Source organism: Anomaloglossus baeobatrachus, chromosome 1 (assembly GCF_048569485.1).
Source record: "Anomaloglossus baeobatrachus isolate aAnoBae1 chromosome 1, aAnoBae1.hap1, whole genome shotgun sequence".
In the NCBI taxonomy this organism is placed as follows: Eukaryota; Metazoa; Chordata; class Amphibia; order Anura; family Aromobatidae; genus Anomaloglossus; species Anomaloglossus baeobatrachus.
In genome coordinates, this window is record NC_134353.1 from 573,135,701 (window position 1) to 573,151,378 (window position 15,678).

Consider the following 15,678-nt stretch of genomic DNA (forward strand, 5'->3'; position numbering starts at 1 on the left):
GACCATGAACAGTGGTCCCCAACCTTTCCAACTTTCAGAGCTACATTGAGCTCAGGGATTCTTGTGAGCCACATAAAGCACCCCCATTACCGGTATAATGACATCCAATTTTTTCCTACAAAAACACTCAGACCCATCTTGTGCCATCCTTCCGTATTGTAAACTTACATCTAGGGGTTCTCCCGGTTCTCCATAAAATGCAGTTGCATAATAAGTGAATCTGTCTAGTCACTCAATAATACCCTTGTATTGAGCGAATCTGCACCTTCAAGTTGGGTTCCAGTGGGGAACATAGATGTTACGTAATTGCGGTCATGTGACCGCCGTTTCCTGATCAGAACCCATTCAGTGCGTGCAGACTGGTCATTCTAGAGCTGACAACCGCTTTAAGCACAATTTTCCAAGTTAAAGCCAGAGTCATATGGTACGATATATCGGGCGATATAGCGGCGGGGTCACGTCGTAAGTGATGCACATCCGGCATCGTTTGATATATCGTAGCGTGTGACAGCTACAAGCGACGGTGAATGAGCAAAAATACTCACCTTATCGTTGCTCGTTGACACGTCGCTCATTTTCAAAAAGTCATTTTTTTCTTCTCTGTGCCGATTGTTCATTGTTCCCGGGGCAGCACACATCGCTCCGTGTGACACCCCGGGAACGATGAACACAGCTTACCTGCGTCCCGCTGGCAATGCGGAAGGAAGAAGGTGGCGGGATGTTTATGTCACGCTCATCTCCACCCCTCCGCTTCTATTGGCCGGCCACTGTGTGATGTCGCTGTGACGCCGAACGTCCCTCCCCCTTCAGGAAGTGGATGTTCGCCGCCCACAGCGACGTCGTCCGGGAGGTAAGTAATGTGACAGGGGGTTAACGACTTTGTGCGCCATGGGCAACTAATTGCCCATGACGCACAAACGACAGGGGTGGGTGTGATCGCTCAAGCGATCGCAGGACATATCGGCGCGTGTGATGCTGGCTTAACAGGAATGAAAACATAACAACCATGATATCAGTATCAGATAAATAGTATACTGTATAAATACCACAGTTTGCCAAGGCCCTACTAAGGGGCACTTGGCACACTACGACATCGCAGGTGCAATGTTGGTGGGGTCAAATCGAACGTGACGCACTTCCGGCGTCGCTCTCGACATCGTAGTGTGTAAATCATTAATGATACGATTAACGAGCACAAAAGTGTTGTAATCGTATCATCGGTGTAGCGTTGGTCATTTCCATGAATTGGGAAAGACTGATGTTACGATGTTGTTCCTCGTTCCTGCGGCAGCAGACATCGCTGAGCGTGAAGCCGCAGGAGCGAGGAACATCTCCTTACCTGCGTCCCTGCTGCAATGCGGAAGGATGGAGGTGGGCGGGATGTTTACGTCCCGCTCATCTCCGCCACTCCGCTTCTATTGGACGCCTGCTGTGTGACGTTGCTATGACGCCGCACGACCCACCCCCTTAGGAAGGAGGCGGTTCGCCGGCCAGAGCGACGTCGCAGGGCAGGTGAGTGCATGTGAAGCTGCCGTAGCGATAATGTTCACTACGGCAGCTATCACCATGCTATCGCAGCTGCGACGGGGGCGGGAACTATCGCGCTCGGCATCGCAGCATCGACTTGCGATGTCGTAGTGTGCAAAGTGCCCCTAAAGGTTCATTGTTAGCAGTTATCCTAAAACTTGCGCTTACCTTGAATGCTATTCTTTTTTGCTCTATATTGCTATAGCACATGGAATTCTAAAGTAATATAACCAGATATCAAATTGCATTGTTAATGGCAGCTTGGATACTTTTATATTTACACAGCTTAAAACTAAATTAGGCCGGGACAATAATTGCCAAATTCACCACCATGGTGCACACCATGTGATAGATTTGGTGCATTATGCGCGGCGGGTTAGACACTTTTCTTCTGATGCATGTTTGTTTACTTCACATCAGAATTCTGTGCCAAAATTGTGGCACGTGTTGGTAAATAAATACATCTGAGAGAATTTAGGAGTTCACTGACCCACATCCCCTTTTGTAGACACTTTTGAAAACTGTCTAGTGAGTTGTGGAAAGTGGCTACAACACAACAAATGGGGGCACAGGAGATGCTCTAGTTTTTGGTTACAATTTGAAAGGAAATTGAAGTGCATTTTGCTTAGTAAAATCTCCCTATTGCTTCTTAAATAAATGCACAATAATGTTAGTGCTAAAAAAGGAACATAATAATGGCAACGCTCTTAAAGGCCTGCAACACACATCCGTGCCTCCGGTACGTTTGTCGTACGTTTTTGCACGTACCGCACACGGAGTATGTCTGTGTTCAGCACGTATCGTCCGTGTACGTTTTTAATCAAAAAATCTGAAACCCTTGTTACCAATATATTAGGTCAAATGTAGGCCATTAATTCTGGCGGCAAACATACATTTCCTGTCTCATTTGCACGCCAGACAGCAGCTGGGTACCTGTCCTCTCACTGCAGGGGAACTTTGAGCACAGAGAACACCACAGGTACTGATCATGGCGCCCAGAATCGATACAGAGAGGCTGATTGGAGAAGTAGAGAGGCATCCAGAGCTGTGGGACACACGTGTTGATAGCTACCATGACAGGTTAATGGTGGAACGAGCATGGATGTCTGTGGCTGAACTAGTCTACCCTAGGAAGGGATGGTCTCAATGTACCCCTGGAAGGAAAAATAGATATGGTGAGTACAGATATTTTCATTACTTCTGTCTTTACTTACATGTGCACATTCTGTAGCCAGAATCTAGCCATATTTTTATACTTTGGCATGTATTAATGGGCCTGACTCATTTTGAGCTACACTGAAGACTCACAAACAGGATAGTGTTGTTTCTTGGCCTTTTAAACTAATCCCTGTTGTTTTGTAGTAATGTCATCATGTGTATATGGGCTGCAAAGCACTTCATGCATGTACAAAAGGCATTTCAGGCTGCTAAAGCATCATTCAAACGTGTTTTTTTTTGTTTTTTTATAAGGCTTTTTACAATGTGCTGTTAAGTGTCTATACATTAATCTTTTTTGTTTTTTTTTTTCATGCATTACCCTTGTTGCCACCATTTCTGTAATGGTAACAGTAATTTGTAGTTTGTAATGTACTAGATTTGCGTAACATATGGCACTTCATGGGTTTGTAGACATTTAGGGTCTCATGGCTTACTGATGGCATTTTATTCTTTAATTTTTTTTTACCAAGTTTAAAGTGATAAATGATTATACATTGTTTTAATCTGTGTAAAGGTGAAGTGGTTTACATCTTCGGGTTAATTGTGTTATTATGTCAATATATGATTGTCATGGATTGCAGTATTAATCCACAAGAATGTGTTAACCTAATTATTGAATTGTTTGGTAGACAAGATCAATGTGCCTTTTTTAATGGAAAATAATGTGTTCATGATGTTGATATATTCTGTTCTTTTTGGAAACAGTGGATCTTGTGAAACACCATTGGCGGTCTGCACGTGACCAGTTCAGAAGAGAATATAACCCAGTGCCAACCACAGCTGCAGCATCAAAAAAAAAAAAAAAAATATGTCCATTATGAAAGACTCAGCTTCCTCATGCCCATTATGGAAGTACAAAAGTAAGTTTAAACCATCATATCACATGGCGGTCTTTATTAAATTCACACAGTAATTATTTTTTTTTCTTTACACAAAAGTACAGAGGATAATCTAGAAGACAGTGAGGAGGCACAGTCAGCAGTCTTAAAAGCTACAGCTACCTCTGCTTCCGAGATGGAGCCAGCCTCCTACCAACCACCCCCAATCCCCAACCCCAGCCAGCCAGGCGCAGAAGAAATGTCCTCTGATTTGGGTTTGGGCACAAGTCAATCCACTAATGTAATTCCAGGCCAGTCTACAGATCAACAAAGTGGTCCATCACCAGTTCTTGCAGAGAGTAGTCCACAGCAACAAACAGGCCCACAGCCAAGAACAACAACTAATACCATGTGCACAATAGCCCAATCTATCCGTGGTCGCAGACATAGGCGTTTTGAAGATTTACGTTCCCTGCCTGAGATCATTGATACAAGAATAATACACATGATGAACTCCCTGATACCAGAGAGGGATGGAGAGAGATTTTGCCGCTCCCTTTCTCCCTCTCTTGCATTGGTCCAAGCTGATAGGCAGGACAGGTTAAGGGCGTCCTTAATAACACTGATATCTGCTACCCGGCGTGAGCCCAAACCCATATATTGTTTTGAAGTGATTGAGCAATGGAGAGCTAATCCATGTGGCCCACACACAAACACAATCCTACAAATTGTGGAAATCCAAACAGATGAACATTACTCAAATTCACAACTAAATAATGTAGTGCAACAAACACATATACAGTGGCCTTCTTCTTCTATGGGAAGTGATGTACAAATTAGGCCAACAATTGTCCCACATCAAACTGGTACATTAATGATACAAAGGCCATCTCAACAGCCATCATTTAACCCACAAGGCCCACAACAGACACCAATACAATCATCTTTTAGCTATCCAAGTAATGTTAGTAATATTCATAGACTACCTCAAATGATTCAACAACCAACATCCTACCATATGCCTAATAATCCACAACAACAGTACTTTCAACATCAGCCTTACCCAACTAACTACACATACACACATACTCAGCCTCTTCAAACACATCAATATGTACCACCTACACTTGGTCTTTCATCTGCTCAAACAACTGCATCAATATTTGTCCCAAGTACAACAACTGTTACTAGTGGAAACACTGATCAGTCACTTACTACAACATCTAGTGTTGGGCAGCAAACATATTCAGTAGGTGTCAATGCAATGGAGACTACACAAGAAAGCATCACTAGCCTAGAGGATTTAGTTGACTCATAATGTGATTAAGTATGCATTGTTAAACATTTTGTTATGTTTTCAGGGTTATTGATGGTCTCAAAACATTTCAAAATGTTAAACATTAATTACTCTATATGCATGGGGAATTTTTTGTCATTATGTTTCCAAAAATTAAACAGAAAGTTAATCTATCACTTCATACCGGCCTGAAAGAATGTTGCCTTGCTCTGGACATGGTGTTTAGTCAATCCATTAGACAAAGCTGTGTTTATAGAAAAAATGCACGCACATAAACTACTACACTAACATTTAAACACCTTTATTACTAAAAATCCACCCATTATGCAGTATCTGCATATGGTCTAGTCCCATACTTTTATTCCAATAGTGTCAAACAAATCATGTTTGCGTGACATTATTGCATAATACAGTATGGTGTTTTGTATGGGATTATGTCCCTGACAAAATTCTTTAAAAATAATAATAGAATACAGTGTGTTTTGCAAAAGAAAAAAGACATACATAGGTACAATAAACAATCTGGACTACTATTTTTGAAATGATATTGTAATTTTTTTATTAGTCAGGTACATTCAGTAGTAATGTCACTGACAAAACAATATTTACTAAGTTTTTTCCCCAAAAAAACCAAAACAATAGCTTATTGGTAGCTCAAACACAACAAAACAACAAAGTACACCAAACAATATACCTATGTATGGTGATTTTCTCTTTTGTATTACATATGTGTTTGTAATTATGTAACCGAGATAACAAAAATATATAACAATGTCAAGTTTATACATGACTATGGAGATTTAAACTAAAATAATCTTTAAACTGATTCCTCACTTGTAGACCAGAAGAGGACAAATTGGTTCTAATAATACCATTATTTACAAATGGGGCATTTAAAACAGGCAACTCTTCAATGTCTTCGTCATTGCTTTCATGTAATCTACAGTAATTATGTAACACTACTGTAGCTTTCATGACAGCCTTGACGGTGGATGGTTGGAGTTGGATGGTGGTTTGATAAATGCACCATCTTGAGGCCAAAATGCCAAAGGCACGTTCAACATAGCAACGTGCTCTTGCCAAGTTGCTATTAAATTGGGCTTTTGATCTGTCCAGCCCCCTTCTGGGATATGGACGCATCAAATGCCTAGACAAGGCAAACCCCTGATCTGCAACCATGACAAAAGGTAAAATAGGCCCATTAGTACCAGGCAATGGTCTTAGTGCAGACAAACTTAAACTATCAGACATTAATCGTCTTGCTAAACGTGAACTTCTGAAAATGCGCGCATCTGAGGCACTGCCATAGGCCCCAATATCAGCAAAAACAAAGCAGTAGTTTGTATCTACCATTGCCAATATAACTACAGAAAAAAACTTGTGAAAATTATAATATCTTGATGCATATAATATCTTCTTCACTCTAATGTGCTTTCCGTCAATGGCGCCAATACAATTTGGGAAGATGTTTTCTCCAAAAATTCATCCGAAATGTGCATCCATTCCTGTGTTGTTGGCTGCTGCATGACATGATGCCTAAGGGTCTCCCATAGCACAGTGCAGGTATGCAGGATTATCTTGCCAATTGTAGACCTTCCCAATAAGAATTCAAAATGTAGACTGCTGATGGATTGCCCAATTGCAAGGTAACTGAAATTGAAACAGATCAAGACATTACTTTGTGTAATCATTACAGTTGGTTTTCAATACAAACATTTGTGTCATGCAATGGCTGGCAACATACTCTGTATGACTACTATTTTATTGTTTTGTGGTTCAAACATATTTGTTGATATTTACTTTCCATATTGGAAACAAAAACACTGATCTGTTTAATAAACAAGATTGTTTGATGTTTGTCTCTTGTGTCTTAAATCTTTTAAGCCGTAGAATGGTAGATGTGAGCACTCAGACCATTATCATTGTTTACAATGATGTTATGTGGTCTAAATTAATGTTCTGCACACATAGAACTTACAATAAAAAATGCATAGTTTAGCTAAATGCATGCCTTTAAGATTTTACAAAATTTTCTAACATTTTTACAAAAAAGATGAGCATACATGACAACACCTACCGTAAAGTAACCAACAGTCGTTCCTCAGGGGAGATGCTGAGGCGCATAGAGGTGTCCTGATGCTTCAAACGATTATACACAAGGCCAAGGATGTTGTCAAATGAATTAATGGTGAGATGGCAGTAGGCTTGGAATTTTGCAGGAAATTTCCGCATTTCGGCATACATAATATTAAAATGCCCATGAGTTTTCCTGAGCTTCACAAGGGGGTGAATCCACATCCTTTTCTCCTGTGTTGGCTCTTCTTCAATCATAGGTCGCCCAACCCCAAATCTCCTAGATATCAACCACAGCTAATACATGGTTGCTTCATTGGAGAGAGACATGTTGGAGTGTGTATGATGTGATAAAGAGCCCAAAAGCCTTGTTTTCACAGGGTTTTTAAACAAAAAAAACAAAATTGGGAAGTTAATTGTCCAATAAAATACACCTGGAGCACATCATGATGGGTTAATAAGGTTATTTGTGGTAAAATACGGTTCTTAAAAACGGACCGCAAACGGACAGCACACGTGCGTATTTAATGAAAATACGGACATCCCACACGTACACACGGCTCGCATACGCCATCACACGGATGCCATACGTACCGGAGAAACGCCCCTAAAATACGGAACACGGACACGAAAAACGGAATGTGAGACACGTATGATTTTTATGCGGAAGTGTGTTTTTGACAAAAGGGTTGGATGTATTGATAATGGTGTGTCCCTTTTAATATAATATGCGATGATGCAGGATGTAGCTGTTTTTGATAGCTGAGCAGCTATTCACTCAGAGATGATGCAATCACATACACACAAGTCTTGTTTCAGAAATTTAACTTAAATAGAGGCAATGAGCTTTAGGGTTACAAAGTCCTACATCTTACATGATGCAACAAGCTTGATGGTTTCAATAGTCTCAGGAGGAGTAACAGGGTGACTTGAACAAAGGCTGATGATTTATTTGGTATAGGTGGGCTGACATCTTGGGATACTATTATTGACACATGTGATGGTCTGCTGGCAGTCTCGTCAGAAGCAACTTCCCCAATTTGGCACAGTGACAGTTACTTTTGATACTGCTAAATACACAGACAGTGCTTGTCACAGCCCCTTCCGAAGTCACCTCTCTTGGCAGCACTGTTCTACCATAGCTTGTCGGGCACTTTTCATACTCTCACGTCTTACCCTTCACAGTTACCATTTAAGGTTCTGTTCATACACTGCATCTTTTAGGGTATGTGCGCACGTTGCGTATTTACATGCATTTACGCAGCATTTTGAACTGCAGCATAAAAGCATGCATTCTGCGTCCCCAGCAACGTCTATGGGAAGTCAGCAAATTCCATGTGTGCGTTGCGTTTTTAAACGCAGCGTTTTGGATACCAAAAATTTTACAAAATCGATGCGCTTAAAAAAGCAGTATGTCACTTCTTTTGTGTGTTTTGGTTGCATATTCCACTGATTGAAATCGATGTTGATCTCTCTCTGTCTGTCTGTATTCTCTCTCTCTCGGTCGATGTCGGTCTCTCTCTCTCTCTCTCTGTCAGTTGGTCGGTCTCTTTCTCTATCGGTCAGTCGGTCTTTCTCTCTCTCTTTCATACTCACCGATCACCGGCGCAGTGTTTCACAGCTGTCACACTGCTCTGGCGGCTTCTCCTGCTTTTGAAAATGCCGGCCGCTCATTATTCCATCTCGTATTCACTGCTAACCCCGCCCACCGGCGCCTATGATTGGTTGCAGTGAAACAGCTGTCACTCAGTGTGGGGGCTCGTCTGAATGCAACCAATCACAGCCGCCGGTTGGTGAGTCTCTATCGTGCAGTACAATAAATACAAAATTTAAAAAAAAACGATGTGCGGTCACCCCCAATTTTGATACCAGCCAAGGTAAAGCCACATGGCTGAAGGTTGGTATTTTCAGGATGAGGAGCCCCACGTTATGGGGAGCTCCCCAGCCTAAAAATATCAGCCAGCTGCAGCCCGAAATTGCAGTATCCATTAGACTCTACCCGGCTCATCCCGAATTGCCCTGGTGCAGTGGAAATTGGGGTAATAAGGAGTTAATGGCAGCCCATAGCTGCCACTAAGTCCTAGGCTAATCATGGCAGGCATCTATGAGGCACCTTCCATGATTAACCTGTAAGTAAAAAAAAAAATAAACACATACACCCAAAAAATCCTTTATTTGGAATAAAAGACAAAAAAAAAAAAAATCACCCTCTTTCACCACTTTATTAAAATCCCCAAACACCCCTCCGGGTCTGACGTAATCCACACGAGGTCCCATGACACATCCAGCTCTGCTACATTGGAAGCTGACAGAGAGCAGCCACAGACCACAACAGCTCTCTGTGAGCTCCATGGAGCAACTGAAGTGAGTCGCACTATCAGCGATGACGTCACTCAGGTTACCCGTGGCCACTGCTGGATCCTACAACTGTCTCAGGTGGAGGACTACAGCTGTGACCGCGGGTAACCTGAGTGACGGCACCGCTTTCCGCATGGCTCACTTCAGTCACTCAGGTGACCCACGGACAGCCATAGCTGGAGTCGTCCATCTGTGGCAGTATATTCCCTGAGTGACTGAAGTGAGTCGCACGATCAGCGGTGCCCTCACTCAGGTGATTTGCGGTGATCGGGCGGAGGACTTCAGCTTGCCGTGGGTAACCTGGGTGACGGCACCACTGATCGCGTGGCTCACTTCAGTCACTCGGGATTTGCGGTCACGGGTGAGTCCTTCAACGATGACCGCAAATCAGGCCATGGCACACAGACAGAGCTGCGCGATGACAATGAAATTGGGTGAAGTTCATCCGAGTTAATTCTGATCGCGCGGCTTTGTCTCGCAGCCAGCCTAGCTCTATGTGGATGTAGCAGAGCTGAGTGGGACCGCACTGTCAAACATGCATCCATTCTGCATTCAAAATGCATCCAAAATGCAGCGTTTTGGATGCAGTTTGAAATGCACATGCAGTGACAAAACGCTGCATTTTGTCTCGCCAGATTGCAATGTGCGCATATACCCTAAAGCGGGCTTTACACGCTACGAGATCTCGTTGGTGTCACGGATTTTGTGACGCACATCCGGCCGCTGTAGCGATCTCGTTGTGTGTGACTCCTAGGAGCGATTTACGATCGTTGCAAAAACGTCCAAAATCGCTCCTCGTTGACATGGGGGTCCATTCTCAAATATCACTGCTGTCGCGTGGGCAAAGTTGATCCTCAAAGTGACGCCGCAGGAACAAGGAACCTCTTCTTACCTGCCACACGCCAGCAATGAGGAAGGAAGGAGGTGGACGGGATGTTCGTCCCGCTCATCTCCGCCCCTCCGCTTTGATTGGCCGGCCGCTTAGTGACGTCGCGGTGATGTCGCCGTGATGCCGAACGTCCCTCACCATTGAGGGAGGGATTGTTCGGCAGTCACAGAGAAGACGACGACCAGGTAAGTGCGTGTGACGCTGCTGTAGCGATAATGTTCGCTGTGGCAGCGATCACCAAATATCAGCATAATGATAGGGGCGGGTGCTATCACGCTCGCCATCGCTAGTATCGGCTAGCGATGTCGCAGCGTGTAAAGCCCGCTTTAGGCTATGTGCGCACGTTGCATAATTTCATGCGTTTACGCTGAGTATTGCACTGCAGTATAAACGCATGCGCCCTGCGTCCCCAGCACAATCTATGAAGATTGTGCATAATCCATCCGCACGTTGCGTTTGAGAGTGCAGCGATTTTCATGCTGAAATTTTTATCCAAAATCGCTGCGCTCAAAAAGGCAACGTCACTTCTTTCGTGCGCTTTGGATGCTGCTCCAACTCTGTCTTTGAGAGAGGCAGCATCCAGAGTGCATGAAATCAGCATCCCTTCTGCAGACACACAGCATCCATTACGCAGTGTTTCTGCGGCGATTTGAAGCACACATGCACTGCCAAATTGCTGCAGAATTTTCAGCATGGACATTACGCAACGTGCGCACATAGCCTTACTGCGTTTTTGGTGCTTTTTTGAGATCACAAAGATGCACCTAAATGCATGCATTTCCTTCTCCCAGCAAAGTCTATGAGATTTCTATTTTGCTGTCTACATAGTGCATCTTTTGTTGGCTGCATCTTGACTGCGTTTTTGAAGATGCAGCATGTCAATTCTTTTTGCATTTTTCCCAGCGTTTTTGAGCCCTTCCAGTCAATAGATTTGACTTAAAAAACGCATTGAGCAAACTGCAGTAAAAACGTGTGAAAAATGCATGCGTTATTGATAAGTTTTTGCCACGGGTGCATTTTTTGGGGACAAAAACGGTGCAATTTTGTGGTTAAGAAAAAATGCAGTGTGTGAACATAGCCTAACAGTCCCTCACACAGACCGCAATCGCCTAAACGTTAGTGGCCTAGCACTCCTCTTCACACACAAATATCAGATTAAAATCTCTTCTTTGTGGCTACTCCTATACCCTCTTGGGTGGTTACTCCCTTACCTCCCAAGTGAATGAACATGACAGTCAGAAATTGGCCAAAATACTTGCCTTTGAGGTAATCTTCACATCTCTAATATCAGTATTTTGACTGGTCTCCTGTACCTGGGCAAAATGACACATTGCAGGCCAAGCTAGTGCTTTATTTTGTGTCTATCACTAAGGCTGCTTTCACACATCAGTTTTTTGGCATCAGGCACAATCCGGGGAAAAAACTGATGCGACGGATGCGGCAAAAAAACGTATCAGTTGCATCAGTTTTTTCTATCAGTTCCTTCAGTTTTTTGACCGATCCGGTGTGATACTGAGCATGCTCAGTTAAAAAAAAAATGGATCGGCCGGATCAGTTTTTTGCCGCATTACGCTGGATCCGGCGTCCATAGGCTTACATTATAAAACATGCCGTACGGCGGCGGATCCGGCACGATCCGTTTTTTTTTGCTGGACATAAAAAATGTTGACTTCAACGTTTCACCCGGCCGCCAGACAAGTAAATTTTGCCGGAGCCAACAAAAAACGGATGAAACGCAAGGCCATCCGGCACAATCCGGCGCTAATGAAAGTCTATGGGGGAAAAAACGGATCCGGCGGCAACAGACGCCAGATCCGTTTTTTCATGTTTTTGCCGGATTGTGCCTGATGGCAAAAAACTGATGTTTGAAAGCAGCCTAAGCCCTGGGATGGTATGAATGCTATTCACCCCTCAGCCCTTGGTAGTTGGGTTTATTGGAGCCACTTTCTACTCTCCTCTACCTGTATGTGCCATCTGAATGTATCTCTACTAAATTGGGGGTCCCTGTTTTTAAGCTCTGTGAACACCATAGGAGGCATAGGCCAAACACATGCTGTCATGGCACCAGTAACTTAGGGCACAACAAATTATAAAGTCAGACAACAGAGACTGATACCCAGTGACACACTTCAATAGGCATTTTTAACTCACTATTTATTATTATTCTTGTTTAAAATAGTGCCATTGCCTTCCATAGCACTTTACAGACATTATCATTAGTTTTCCCATTAGAGCTCAACTCATAATCTAAATTTCCTATCATTATGTCTTTAGAATGTGGGAGGAAACCGTGAGAAATCCACGCGAACATGGGGAGAACATACAAACTCTATAGATATTGTCCTTGGTGGGAAGAATAGAACCTAGCAATGATAGTCACACTCACTGGCATCTCACACAAATATAGTATGTCGTAGCTCTGTCGCTTATCAGTTATATAACACCTATGATATAATGGTATTGGTGTGGCATACTCAATATACCTAATTATATGGTATGATATTACTAAAATTGTGACCAAACAAGTGATGCTCTACAGTCTACACAGTTTCTGGAATTGTCCAAAAATAAAAAACAATTATAGAAAAAAGTACAGGAACCTAAAAATAACAGAACATAAATTTACCCTATCCTCCGAAATTGTTCTTCTATCTTTCGACCTTGACTAACTGCCCAAAACAATTAGATCCATTAACATATATATCTTATTAGCTACAAAAAAATGTTATCACATCCAAATGGAAACAATTAGAACCCCATTTTATGACAGAAATTATAGAAAGTATCTGTCTACATTATAAATGGATAATACGCCATCAGAAATAACACTTAAAAGAAAATTAAATGATTGGGTGGGAAATTCTCAGTCATTCATCCAGATGAAGCATCTAACAAAGTGTATGTAAAAGGCTTATCACAAGTTAAACCATAAGAATAAAAAACAAGGCTATATGTTAATGTTACTTAGAGACATCGTTCCACAAATGTTATATAATACAATTTGGAAATGAATTCTATTAATGAAAGGAAAAAGTAGTGTTCATTTTGATTCCCTTCCACTAACGCTTCCATCTCACCTAATTCTCCCCCCTTCTCGGTCCACTGTTAATACAGTTCAACCATTACAATTTACTTAGAATACATTAATGCAATTGTTATGTGTAAAACCCCCCAAAAAAAGATTCTGAAATAAGGTATAACACTACCTAGCAATGACAGTCATGTCAACTCACTCCTTGTTTTTACAGGGAGTCACCCTGTTTACAACTTCCCATTTCTGTTCACCCTGTAAGATATAGCCCTCATCCTTTGTCTGGGTTCCCAAAAGTAAAAAAAAAAAAACAAAACATAATATTACATGTCAGTGCAGGCTGCTAAGGCTACTTTCACACTTGCGTTGGACGGCTTCCGTTGCTATCCGCAGCCTTGAGGAATTACGGTAACCGTTGCAGGAAACCGTTATATTCCTCATAGACTTCTATTAGCTACGGATAGCAACGGATGGTCTTGCATTGCATCCGCGGCGCATCAGTTGTTTTGACGCTGACCGTCAGTGACCGTCGGGCGGGTGGAACGCTGCATGTAGCGTTTTTCTGTACTTGGCGGAGTGTCAAAAAAAAAACGCAACCTGCAGGATTCAGTCGGCGTCCGTTGTTTTTATAATGGACGCCTATGGTGGCAGATTCCGTTAGAATCCGTCATTTTGACAGATTCTGTTAACGCATCCGTCTTTACACAACTGCGCATGCTCAGATGTGTAAAGTCAAGGAAAAAAAACCTATAACGGATTGCGTTATTTTGTACGATCCGTAGCATCCGTTGTGCCACTATATGCAACGCATCCGTTGCCTGCGTCACACAACGCAATGCTACGGATCCCGTCCAACGCAAGTGTGAAACTAGCCTTACAGTCAAATGAATAACCTTCAGAGCAGCAGCACTTTGCAGAGACTGTGAGTGCAGGTGCTGACCCAGTGCAGGGTAAGGTCAGTGCAAATGGAACCTTTCTGCTGTGGAGACTTGTATGCAGGTCGCTGGGTGGTATGGCACTGTTCAATTTTTTCATGAGCTGTTATCCATGTATCACCTTTGAGGAGCACTTCCAGGCTGACATACCTGCAATAGTGCATGTTGGGCATATAATAACTCTTATTTGGTGACAGTATTTCATTTGCACATTCATAAAGTAAAGTAGATAACAAGTTGGTATATCAACTGCAACTATACCAACTCACAGATATGGCAGTCTTTTTCATTGTCGAACATAAAAGTGGAGTTCATGCCGATTACAGGCCTTTATTTTGTAAGAAGGAGGCAGAGTCAATTTTCACCCCCCTTACATTATAGCAGCATTATTTAGTGATTAGTCTGCTTTTACATGTAATAATTGGTTTACAGCTGAAATGTATCTGACTCTGCAGTTCATGTCTCTATAAACAAAGATTTAATGGCTGATTAATCAGGGAATTTCCAAGCACATCCTCTTCAAATATTCAGTTGCTAAGGAGCTTTCACTATATTCACAATGATTTTTAACACATTCAGTTTTACCCACTGCAAATAGTACTGTTAAAGAGTAATCATTTTATTTATAATAAATCAGTGCAACATATGAAAATAAGAAACGTTGTAATATATCTTTTAAGCTAAATCTGCTTCTTTCAAGCCACACATCCAAGCCCTCTTCACCTCCTGCCGCCTCCAACTCAAAAATATTTCCCGGATCCGTACATTACTTTCCCAAGAAGCTGCAAAAACCCTAGTACATGCCCTTATTATCTCCCGCCTGGATTATTGAAACCTCCTGCTCTGTGGCCTCCCATCTAACAGTCTCGCACCCCTACAATCTATTCTAAACTATGCTGCCCAGGTAATCTCCTTCTCTACTCCCCTCTCATCTCCTCTTCCCACCATCGCATCCAAGATTTCTCCCGTGCCTCCCCCATACTCTGGAATGCTCTGCCACAGCACATCAGACTCTCGCCTACCTTGACAAGCTTCAAAAGGAACCTGAAGACCCACCTCTTCCGACAAGCCTACAACCTGCCGTAAACCTCAGTCTGATACAGCGCCAGACAATCAGCTCTACCCTAACCTACTGTATCCTCACCCATCTCTTGTAGACTGTGAGCCCTCGCAGGCAGGGACCTCTATCCTCCTGTACCAGTCTGTGCCTTGTATTGTTTATGATTATTGTACGTGCCCCTAATATGTATACCTCTTTCACATGTAAAGCGCCATGGAATTGATGGCACTATAATAATAAATAATAATAATAATCATCATCTTTCTTCTCTTAAACTTATCACTCACTCTTAATTCACTGGTAAAATCTGCATTTAGTGAAGACAAATTTTCCCATGACTGAGATAGGAGATGGCAGTTGTTTCTCATTTATTTATTTTATTCACTTATATAGAGCGTATAATTCTATAGCGCATTAGACACGTGATCATTATTGATCCAATGTGACAACTCTCAGAGTTCCTGGGTCTCAC

General features: G+C 42.5%; 1 protein-coding gene across 2 annotated transcripts in view; it reads right to left on the minus strand.

The window, feature by feature from the left end:
* Positions 1–4,836, minus strand: part of LOC142296280 (programmed cell death 1 ligand 1-like) — a 142,707-nt gene extending 137,871 nt beyond the window's left edge. For both annotated transcript variants that reach the window (XM_075339698.1, XM_075339689.1), the window contains exon 1: positions 4,779–4,836. The gene's annotated coding sequence lies outside the window, so the exon portion shown is untranslated. The remainder of the gene's footprint in view (positions 1–4,778) is intronic.
* Between the last annotated feature and the right edge of the window lie 10,842 nt (positions 4,837–15,678).